The 12,408-nt window shown below is 34.7% G+C and overlaps 2 pseudogenes; one reads left to right on the top strand and one right to left on the bottom strand.

Annotated features, from left to right (window-relative positions):
* The first annotated feature begins 290 nt into the window (after nucleotides 1-290).
* Nucleotides 291-2,922, top strand: LOC120133573 (annotated as a pseudogene).
* Nucleotides 2,923-4,881: 1,959 nt separating this feature from the next.
* On the bottom strand, nucleotides 4,882-6,209 carry LOC120133662 (annotated as a pseudogene).
* Between the last annotated feature and the right edge of the window lie 6,199 nt (nucleotides 6,210-12,408).

The raw sequence follows: 12,408 nt of genomic DNA, 5'->3' as shown, positions 1-12,408 counted from the left end.
CTGTTTTTTGTGTTTTTTTAATGTTGAATGCTGTTAAGAGTATTGTTGAAGTTCTGACAAAATGGGGTTTCTTCCCCCTTTTGTAGGAGCTGTATCAACAGTTAAAGCGCTTTCTGTCTTTTACATTTGTTCTTATGCCGCCCTAAATGATAATAGAAGAAGCACCTGCAACTGTTGATTCTTTTCAGGGTCTCCAGTTTAAAATATACTGTATTTGGTTTCTAGTTTTCGTTTGTCTGATGCTAAATGGGGGTACTTTTAAGTGCTTTTCCTTTTCCCACTTTGCTTCAAGTTGAACTTGGTCCAATCTTCTTGGCAGGCTTAATGGCTACAGTTGCTGCAATGTCCATTCCCAGTGAAGCATCCAATTATGGTGAGGTCTCCATGCCGCGGAGCCCGTTGTTGGATGATAGTCTCAAGGTACTAAATGTGTTTGTGTGCATGTGTGCAAAACTAGATTCGATTAAAAATCAAAATTTTCAACTCGATTTGATTAGGAAAGATTTGACTCAAATTAACTTCGAGTTATAATTTCATAAATTTGACTCGAAAAAAAATTTCAAGCTCAATCGAGTTGTAAAAATAAAACTCGAATAACTTAAAGTTTTTAATAATTAATGGATTAATTTTTAAATTTGAGTCTAGTTTATATGTATAAAAAAATGAAAAAATATATATGTATGGTATATGGTTATAAAAATCATTTAAATTAACATCAAATAATATCTCAAAATTATAAATATTTATAATTAAATTTAAATAGAAATTCTAAAATTTGACTCGACACGAATTTTATTAATTCAAGTCAACTTCGAGTTGTAATATAGGACTTGCTAATTTAAATAACTCAAAATCTTTTGACTCGACTCGGTCCATCATACACTCCTAGATATTCTATGAGAGAAAAGGTTGCGTAAGAGAGAATATTGTTCTAGGTTGAGGATGAAAGAGTTTTAAAGAAAGATCCCTTTTTTACCCTCGAGTGTAAATAACCAGCATAAATGATTGGTGTAAAGTTCAGAGTCATCACGTCTGTTTATAGGTTGGTAGACTTTGTAAATATGATTGTCAATTATCAAATTCTTTATAATAGGATTGTTTTGGAGATGATGGGATGTATCTGCAGACTTCTAGATACTCTGTATAGAGAATGTAATCTTCTAAGAAATTTTATTGATAGAGATATGCTAGTTGTCGAATGATTTTCTCTGTAAGTACGATATGTATGCAGGCATTCAACCCTGACTTGTGACACATTTTCTTTGTTTCAGGACCTGAAAAACCTGAGAGCACAGCTCTACTCGGCTGCCGAGTATTTCGAGGTGTCCTACGCCAACGATGACCAAACGCAGATGTGAGTTAATCTAATTCCACATTGCTGGTACCCTCAGGCTACCGGTATTGCTGTTTTACCTGCTTTCATTCTTCTTCCTCGTGCACATGCAGAGTAGCAGCAACATTGAAAGATTATGCCATCAAAGCTCTCGTGAACACCGTAGGCCATTTGGGTTCCGTGACATGCAAGGTTAACAATCTTTTGGATGAGAAAGTTGAAGAGGTTTCCAGAACAGAACTCAGGGTATCTTGCATTCAACAGGTGAGATCAGGGACAGACACAAGCTTTATTCTAGGGGCGGGCGTACTTATAAAATTTTAATACCGACCTGCTGGTTTCGCAGAAACTACGGACGTGTCAAGTGTATATTGACCATGAAGGAATTTCCCAGCAGACACTGATGATTAATACACCAAGGTACCATGAATGGTACATATTACCAGGCAATCATACTTCTCTATTCCTTTACAAGTTCCATTATCTTTTACCGACTTTCTTTGCAATTGAAGTCTGGTACTTTTAATGTCTGTTTTTGTAGGGGAGAGCATGCATGGTGCAAACCTTACGATGTCAAAATACCCCGAATGCAGCCGGATTGATGAAGATGACAGGCATCAGTTTAGGAATGGTATTAACACTGTCTTCTCTACTTTCCTATATGTTGAACCAGGATCCAATGTAACTTGATCATGCTTGTAATGCTTTTTCTTTAGCTGTTTCGTCGGTGATTCGGGAAGCTCGAACATCGTCTTTCAGAGAAACCCGAAAATCTTCTCTCAGGTAAAAACTAACATAAAAATCATGGTGCATTGCATTGTAATAGGAACACCAATATATGTTCACACTAATGATTGTTGTTGCAGAAAAGCGCGCTCCCGATCGCCTTCTCCACGATCGCCTTCTCCACGGCCTCCCGAGCAATCTGCAGCAGTTTCCATTACTTCCACCATGCCCAAGAAAGAATTAGGTTGTAAACTTGATCATATTTTTGAACTGCAACCCTATGCAGCAATGCACATATGTACTCGCTAACCGGTGATCCTGATACACATGATCAGATAAACGAACGGTATCACCACATCGATTTCCACTTTTACGTACCGGATCTGTTAGCAGGCCTACAACTCCGAATAAGAGCCGTCTACAACTCCGAATACAGCCGGCGCAAGGCAGCGGGTGAGCATAGAATTGTTTCATTCATTTGCATAGCAGGTTGAGGAAAACATGTGTATGGGGTAACTGGGACTGTGTGAATGAAGCATTGATGCACATGTTTTTGTAACATTGTTTCGGTTATGATTATCAGCATCCGTCGGAGCCTCGGAGATCGGCTTCGATGCGGCTTCAGTCCGAGAAAGACGTCGAAGAGTATCCTAGCAGAAGCAAAAGATTACTTAAAGCACTGCTAAGTCGACGTAAATCAAAGAAAGACGAGATGCTGTATACTTATTTGGATGAATACTGAGGAAGGAGAAATCAAGGAAAGACTGGACCTTGACTAAAATCCAGCTTTTTTAGTGGAAGTGTTGTTTTGATTGTAGGTAACAATCAATTATATTTTTGAGGGATACATCAAGATTGTTTATTTTTGGGTTCTAGACTTTAAAAAAACTCCAGTAAAGATAAATGATTGTTATAAATGAGAGGATATTGAAAAACAAATTTAATTATGTTTAATATACAAAGAAAAAGTGAAAAATAATTATTAAATTTTAGATATTTTTCGGAGGTAACACTCCGCTGTCTTTAGGGATGCAAATAAGATGAGAAAGATCACGAGTTACTTAAGATCGATTCGGTCAAAATTCGATAAATATTCGACTAGAGTTCGATTCAAGTTCTTAACGAACTGAAACGAGCTATTTGATACTTAACTCGAAAAATTCGTGAGCAGCTCGAAAATATAATATATTAAGATTTTATTTATAAAAAATAAATTATTAATAATATTAACATTATGTGTTGATTTTTTTTTAAATATAGTATAAGTTTTTCGTATTTAAGGTTAGGTTTAAGTTAGAGTTTGAGGCTTCAATCAAATTAAGTTTAAGGTTTTTTCATCTTGAGCCTTTTCGAGCTCCAGTCAGTGGCGGATCTAGAAATTTAGAAATGGGGGTCCAAAAATTTTAATACTCTTCTTTTCAATATAATGGGTATTCAAATTTTCTTATTTTTTCTTCTTCTTTTAATATATTGAACTATATTGAATATTTAATCTAAAATAATGAGTGTGCATTTACCCCCTATGTGACCATATGCACCCGCCCCTGGCTCCCGTTATAATTTCGAGTAAAAGTAAAAGTTGAGCTTAAAAATTTTAGGCTCGCGAGTTTCGAGTTGAGTTCATCAATATTTGAGCTTGACTAGGCTCGTTCACAACCATGGTTGTCATTCCTCTATCTATTGAATGTTGAGGTCTTCAAACTTTGTCGAAGTCTCTTGAGTTTCGTACCCTCTAGAGTTTCTCAAAGATTCCAGAGCTCTATGTCTTCCGAACAGCTAAAACATCTCGATGTAATTTATGATAGGTCCACATAATATGCAACCTACTATCTACCAGACATATCTATTTAGTATGTCAACCTATAAATAATATCATGACCCATGTATGACACTAGTACTAAAAATCACTATAAAACTCGTTTGAAATTGAAAAGGGACCTTTTTCAATTTCTTCTTTTTCTATTGATATTGAAAGAAAATCAGACGACATGGATCGTTTGCAACTCTACTATTTTCTGTTAGTCATCGAATGAAAATCTACAATTGCAATTTTTCGTCAAAATCAAAGTAATAAACCACTTACAATCCATATAATCTAAATGGCAAAACCATGTTTATACTTGTTCTTACATAAATATGTTTTGATTTCTGGATCCTAATGATCAGTTCAACAGAACTGGCAATCACACAAATAATTGTCGTATTTCAAAATTTATTTATTTAGAGTTCTATGTTATATGAGCACAAAGATTATCCTCTGATATAAGTACACCCTTCTCTTAATTATCAAACGGTGTAAAACTAATTGAGTATTCATACTAATACAAGTACACATGCTTCCCTAAACTTTTAAAATTATTTTTACAACTGAATTTACACTCTTTTAAAAGTCGAACCCATATCTGATACATATGTGCTGTGAATTTTCTAATGCTTGGAATGTATCTCTAAAGACATGGTAGTCGTTGTAGATTGAATTTAGAGTTCATCATGGTAGTTGTCGTGATTGTCGTAATCGTCATAGATTAAATTTAGAAGTTGTCATGGTAAATCATAATCGTCGTCATAGTCTGAATTTGGAGTTTGTCATAGTAATTGTCTTCATTGTCATCGTCGTCATAGATTTAATTTAGAGTTTGTCATGGCAGTTGTTGCCGTCGTCATAATTGTCATAAATTGAATTCAAAGTTTGTCATAATAATTGTTGTACTTGTCATAAATTGAATTTAGAGGTAGTCACGGTAATCGTAGTCGTCGTCATAGTAGTCATAGATTGAATTTGGAGTTGTCATAGTAGCTACCCTCATTGTCATAGATGGAATTTAGAGTTTATCATGGTAGTAATCATCGTCGTCATAGTCATCATAGACTGAATTGTAAAAGATGGTATGGTGATTCAGCATCTCTTGAATCGTCAAATACCCATCTTTGTCATCACGAGCCTGATTCAATTAAATAAATCAAAATCAAGAGCCCAACAACATGCATCACGTCTCTAAATAAAGTGAAGAAATTGACCTCACGCATCAGAAAACGAGTGAAGTAGTTGGCGTAGAACAACTCACCAGGGTGAGATAACAAAGAATGGGCCTCAACTCCTCGATGCTCAGCTTTCTGCAAGGAGATTTATTGTTATCTCTTGAAATTTCGAATTTGAGTATAGATATATGAGCGTTTATCATGAAATGATAAGAGATTTTGAACATGTACTATCTTATATTCATTCCAGATTTATCGGAAATTTTTTATTTATTAAAGCAATGGGGTGAAGAGGAATTTACTCGTCGCTGTCGACATCTAGCTCTGCAAATTTTTGTTCAGCGGTAGGGGTAAGGGCTGCTGGATTTTCATAATCTGCATAGCTCTTGTAAATGCTGTACGTGTGATCTTTAAATTCATTGAGATTGAGTTGTCCATCGTGGTCGTCGTTCATAAGTCTATTTAATCAGGAGAAAAAGGATCAAATAGATCAGTCATGATCCGATAACAAGCTTAAGAAAATAACATAATAAACTATTACCCTTTTGACGCATATTACTGATGTGACAAGTCTTATATATCCAAAATAATAATATGATATGTTTCATGCGTCGAAAATGATGATGTAATATATGTCATATATCAAATGTGATAACGTGACATATATCATATGTCATGATATTGTTACATTATTTTCGATACATGTATCGTATCACATTAGCAATGGTCAACATGAATTTATCTTTAGTCAATTAATTATTTTAATCTAATTTGAAACATTACGACGAAAGTACTTAAAAATAGAATAAAATTAAAATGGTTAATTTTCGTTAATGTGGATTTTGATATTAAACCTTACGAAAACGGGGAAAAAACTAACTTCATCTTTTCCCTTAACAGCCATCTCTGGATTTCTCCATTGTCGCTATCTTCTGGTTGTAAGAAACTGGGAAAATGGAGGGAAGAAAAACAGAAGGAAATTTGGTTAAAGTGCATTCATCAAAGCAAGCAAGCAAGCATGGTAAAATGAAAGAAGCATTTACTCTTTGAATTCATTGAAATCAAGATTCCCACTGGAGTCTTCATCTGCATTCTTGAATTGCTCCCCCCACCACCCAGCGTCGCCATGTCCCGTTGAATTTTTTTCTATTTCAATCACAAAGGAAACATTTCAACCCAAAATAAAATTATTTAATGAAAAAAATTAGTATCCGACGTTTGTACAAAGAATCATTTTTCCTCCTATTCGTTTTTTAGTATTTTAACTTTTAATGTTTCGATTTTTGTTTAAAATAGTCCCCGTTGGAAGAAAATTGTTAGTTGACTAACGATCAATATATGTTGATAATGTAACATTTTCACGTGTTTTTAATTGATGACGTGATATTGACACCGAAAGTGATGAAGTGAGATGTGCCACTACATGTCTTATCATCCAAAGTGATGACTAGTATCACCACGTCATCAATTAAACACATGTGTGAATACCACGCTGACATGTGTTGATTGTTAATAATTTTTAGGGTAAAGTATAGTAATGGTCATTGAACTTTTTTAAAGCTTTCATTTAGGTCCCCCAACTTTTAAAACTTGCAATACAATCCTCCAACATTTAGTCTGTTTGCAATATGGTCCCTGACGTAACCAGCCGTTTAACGCCGTTACACTGCCGTTAGTACGTTTGCAATATGGTCATTGGACTTTTTAGGCGCTTGCATTTAGATCCTCAACTTTTAAAACTTGCAACACAGTCCTCAATTTCATTCTAAACCCTAAATTCCTTTTCGATCTCAAATTTCCTTTTTCGCTTATCTCTTCTCATTTCCAGCGTAACTTTTCAGTCAGGGATGCATGGGAAATTATAATCTAACTTTGAATTATGTAGTTGTTGACTTGAATAAGGGTCCATTGAGAGAAGACCCGACCAAGGGACTATCGGGACCATCAACGATTCAAGGTGTAATGTTAGATACATGTCATCTCAGGTGAAGCATAGATGTTCGATGAAATGCTTGTGAGAAAAAAATGGGGTTAGAAATGTAAAGTTGACAAATACTACTAAGATGAACCAAGTATCATTGTTGAAAGTCACCAACAAACCTGAAATTATTTTGTATAAATGACATATAATAATTTCTTCGTTTAATCCTTGTAGTTAAATATTTTCCAACAGATGATCAAATATAATGAAATCCCAAACAGCTCATTCACCTCTCAGTCTCTTTCGCTCACATGAACTCTCGTTTGGATTTTGTAGGCGATAACAAGAGATTCCCTAGGGAGTCCATCGGGTCCGATCTCGGGTTCGAAGGAACAATTGGAGGCCATTTCCCCTTGTTTTGATTTGGAATCGAAATCGAAACTAGAAATGAAAATGGAAAACAATCTTGTGATTAATGTGATATGATTTTACATTAACTAATTGATTCATTTCATTTCGGGAAGCAATGCATGGTTGCCTCTTCCTTTTTTTTTGGGTGGGGAGGGTTTCTTTTTCTTCAATTGACGGGAAAGGGTGTAAAAGAAAACACTTCCGATCGTGGCAAAACGTGTTTTCTCTTTGGATTTGCCAGCCCTAGTTGTTAAGAAGAGGCAATGTTCAAGGCAAGTAGTCATCTTAAACGTATTAATAAAATAATTGATGTGTTTGTTAATTTTTAGGTTAAATTGCATGAATGCTTTCTGATTAGATAGGACGTTAATTTATTGAATCTTTGATTATTAAAATTTATAAAATAATCTCTTAATTATAATTCGTAAGATTGTTGAATTCTTTGATTATGGGTTATTTTTGTACCTTTTATGTATGTTTATAAATATTTATTATTTATGTTGAATTTTCTTTCGATGGTTATTTTTAATAAAATATTGAAATTTGGAATTGAAAGAAAAATGTTTCTAGTTAAATGATAATTTTTTGACGTTTTGAATTAAACATAAATTTCTTGAGGGATAAGTTTCACCGTGGACTCTTTAGATTCGACTTGTATCTTTTAGATAGGATTTAGAGGGGTGACACGACCATTGGTTGGAGCTATGGTGGTTAGGGTTCATCGGAGGAGGTGATGATTCTTTAGTTTGGGTTTAGATGTGATTCAAACTGGAGGTCATAAGTTTGAATATGTTGAAGGAAATGGAAAGTTGAAGGAGTTCTTGAAATTTTAAAGGTTTGATCCAAAGAAAACATGTTTTTGAGATGTTATTATGTTTATGGAGGACCGAAGGGTGTTTTTGGTGGAGAACTAGTGAAGAACAAAGAGAAGTTTTGATTAAAAAAAATTCATCTTTTTCTTGTGATAAAGTGTTTGCGGATGAACATTAGAGAGAAATGGGGTAGACGATTTGAGATTAGATGGAGTTTTTGGGGAATTTTACACGAGAGTCCCTGGGCTTCATGGAATTAATGGATGTAGCCCTAAGTTTTCAATCTATTTTATTTTGGTCATTTCTTATTTTATATATGGCACTTTTACCTTGCATTTGAAATGGATTTAGTAATCAAATTTGTATTAATTCTCTTTACTTGTTAATTTTGCTTATTTCTCTAATATTGATTTAGATATTCTTTACTTGGGCCTATTATACGTTAAGTATTTTAGACTCTAAAGCTTCTTAATTTAGTCATTAGGTTAAATTCTAGATTAGAACCTTTAGATTTAAGTTCTTCCTCCAACAATAAACCCCCCAGATAAAACATTTCTCCATCGGTAAACGGAGATATCAGAAATCAAAACAGAATTCAAATCAGATATCAGAACAGAATCCAGATCAGAAATCAGAACAGAATCCAGGTCATGTATCAGAATAGAATTCAAGTCGGAAATCAGATAAAATATTTATATGCTTAGGGAACACACCAGAGTTTACATATATTATTCAGAGGTATAGGATAATCTTATCAGGCAGAGAAACACAGATCTTCAGTATGTCGATAGAATGTTGGAATTTAGAATCATTATGTGAAAGAGTTCATTAACTGACAGAATCATCAGTTATTCAGAATATGATTTATTAGGATCATCTTATTCGGATAATTTTCGGAAGCTCTACAGAATCTGAAGGGTATTCAGAATCTTTACAATCTATGACGATTAATCTGATTATCGAACAACTCCAGATGCATAGCTCCAGAACCAATATTTATCAACTTATCAATTCATTAACCTTCCAGGGTATTTACTCTTTAATACCAAATATTCTTATTCATAGATCATCTTCGAATCATCGCTCAATGTCTTTATTTCATTTCCACGCTTCCACAATATCATGAAATGCTGACGTACTTGATTAATTTGTTCATAACCCATTGTAATTGTATACTACGTAAACTCATCAGAGTTTCCAGACTTATCCAAATCACTTACTAAATCCTCGGTCATTGAGGTTACCTATTTCATTTAGCAGTCATGTCCATTCCAGTTACTTCAGGATTTTCCAGAGTAATTCAAACGTTCATGAATTTCAGATACATGTCGTACTTCCATTCCATTCAATTTGGTCTTCGTGGTTGATTTGTCGAACAAACGTCTAATTCTTAGTACTGAATACGATCTAGAGCTGAGCTGAGCTGAATACTTCCAAAATTTATCATCGAGGCAAACTTGAGAAGACGAACACATGTTACAGTAAAATCTATGCTATTCAGGTATTGATATAGCTTTAGGGTTGATCTACTCACTTAAATTATTTTCCATTACCTTTAAAGTAGTCCAATACCTATGCTTACTTGGATTTCTTAATTAATCCAAGACATTTACTTAATTTAGAACATAAGGTTATTTTGGTAATTTTGGTATTCAGTTTTATTCCATTCATTTCAGAGCTCGAGGATATCCAATCATTCATGAGCTTGGTGATATTCTTGGGTCATTTTCATTACAGGGGTATTTTGGTCATTTTACAGATCTACAGTATTTCAATCATTTCCTTCCATCCGGTCTTATTATTTTAATTCAATCTTATCATTTACTTTAGTCCTTTCAAACAATTCTGATAGCAGAATACCCCCGATAAATTACTCTTCAAGTATTTACTCATTATTCGAATATTTTCGGGTCAAGTGTCTTCTCAGATTTTACAAACGAATATCATGAATTTTTCTGTACAAAGATAGGATCTTAACAATCAAATTCGTACTTAATCCAGTTAAGTACGAATCTTCAAAATACTTTCTCATTCAAGGTCAACTCGGACTATTTTTACCTCTTAGGGGTATTTTTGTAATTTCTTAATCAAATAATTTCGGTATTAACTCTTAACGAACATACTTATAATTTATAGATCCTATGGTTAATTGCTTCCTCGAACATTCTCTGATCTTGCAATGATTCCTTAACAGACTTCTAGTATTTTGCATAAACTCTCTTGGGGTTAAAAACCGGTTATCCAAATTTTCCAAGCAAAACTAGCATTTCTATGCACATCAGTAGTTTCATCAGATCAATATGTCTTTACAACTTCTTATCCAACTTTCATAGTCAATTCTTGTCTTTTTACAACATAAGGGTATTTTCATAATTTTACCCTACCGGAGTATTCTCATAATTTCTCATCCAAGTACCTTTAACATTTTAACCTTTGATGATATAAAATACAAGTTACAAATTGAGGGCTGATTTCTTTATCACTAATCACAAACTTGTAATTTAATTCTAACAACTCCTCAATCTCTTATATTAATCATTTGATCCGTATTCAGTTATAGAATTTCTATCACATTCATATCGAGTGTATAAATTATTCAACTCCACAAAAGTGACCAACATTAACTTATTCATGCATTTACCAATATCAACATGTTCCAAAAAGCATAAAGAGGTAGTAAAGTATTACCTCGATTTTCGTGTAATATTGATCGACCATAAAAATTCCATTTGAACGCCTTTGATCTTCAAATCATCTTCCAATATTTCCTCAGATCCATATAAACAGAAATTACATCAAAAACGGAGCTTAATTCTGAAAAACGGATCGAATCGGATAATAAATCAGTGAAAGACGGCTTACCGGGTTCGAATTTGGCGAAACGGACTTCAGATTCGGATTCAGGACGTCGAAAGCATAAAATATGACTTTTCATAAATTTGGAATTTTCGGTCAAAATCAAAGTCAATGGGTTTGACCGGAAATTTTGAGGCCTTCGGGTTCGAATTTTGAAAAACGGACAGCGAATTGGATTTGGAACGTCGAAAAATGTCAGGATAGGTATACTCGGTCAAAGTCAAAGGTCGTTTAATGCCCGATCAATGCCAGCCAAAGTTTTGGTCAATAGTGGTCAACGCCAGTCAACGGGTCAACGGGTCGGGCCAACGGGTCGGGTTGGGTAACGGGTCGGGTCGGGTTATGACCGGTCAACTATGCACCTAAACCGGTCAAACCAGTCATTTTTCCTTCCCCACGCGCAGTGGCGGCGCATGAACAGTGCCCTGATATCGGAAAATTCCAGAAAAAATTCCTAAAAATTATTTTAAGCAATTTTGAGATACTTACAAAGATCGGTTCAATTTTTTGAACGGAGGAGAGCTTGATTTCAACGAATCGGAAACTTTGACCGCTTCACCTCCATACGCATCGCCGCCGCCGGAGAAAAGAGAGGACACCGGTGGACTCGGAACGGCACAAGGAACACGATGGTGCGGGAGGTGTCGTAAACGGATGACCCGATCGTCGTGAATCGATGAAAAACCAACTAAAATCGAGTTATTACCGATGATACTTCCGACTGAAATTAACGACGAACGACGATGATTCAAGACGAAAGGTTTGGGGGGTTTTGTTCCTCGGTTGAGAACGAACACGATGGTGGTTTCGGCTTGTCGATCGGAGGTCGGACGGCGAGTAGATCGAAGTTGAAAGTTGGTTGATCGGAGAGGGAAAATCTGGAAAATTTTCCAGAAAACATACGGGAATGGGGAATTTATAATTCAACTCATGATAAAAATGGGTAAACCATGAGTTTAGTCACTAAACATCCTGCACTTCTTAAAACGGTCTACCAACTTTGAAATGTTACAATTTAATCCCCAATTCCTTCCAAAAATACCAATTAAATTCACCACTTTATAATTTCTTAAATTTAGCCCCTAAATTGGGGTGTTACAATTCTCCCCTCCTTAAAAGAATTTCGCCTCGAAATTCATTCATGTCACATAATTTTAGAAATGAAACTCCATCAACTCTTCCATATCTTCGAGTAGATTTTATAGAAATACGGATTCTCCACTAATTCTTAACCAGTTCAGTATACATTCATATCAGAACTTTTCATTATTTCAATAAAAGAATTTAAAAAAATGTCCTTGAGTAATCAATTCAATCTTTGTCATAAGAATAGGCTCATAGAGCAGTAGCATATCCCAATTTTATTTCTG

Source organism: Hibiscus syriacus, unplaced genomic scaffold (genome assembly GCF_006381635.1).
Source record: "Hibiscus syriacus cultivar Baekdansim isolate YM2019G1 unplaced genomic scaffold, ASM638163v2 tig00001750_pilon, whole genome shotgun sequence".
Taxonomy (NCBI): Eukaryota; Viridiplantae; Streptophyta; class Magnoliopsida; order Malvales; family Malvaceae; genus Hibiscus; species Hibiscus syriacus.
The sequence above is the reverse complement of the archived record's forward strand: the minus strand, read 5'-3'. Positions and strand labels throughout refer to the sequence as shown.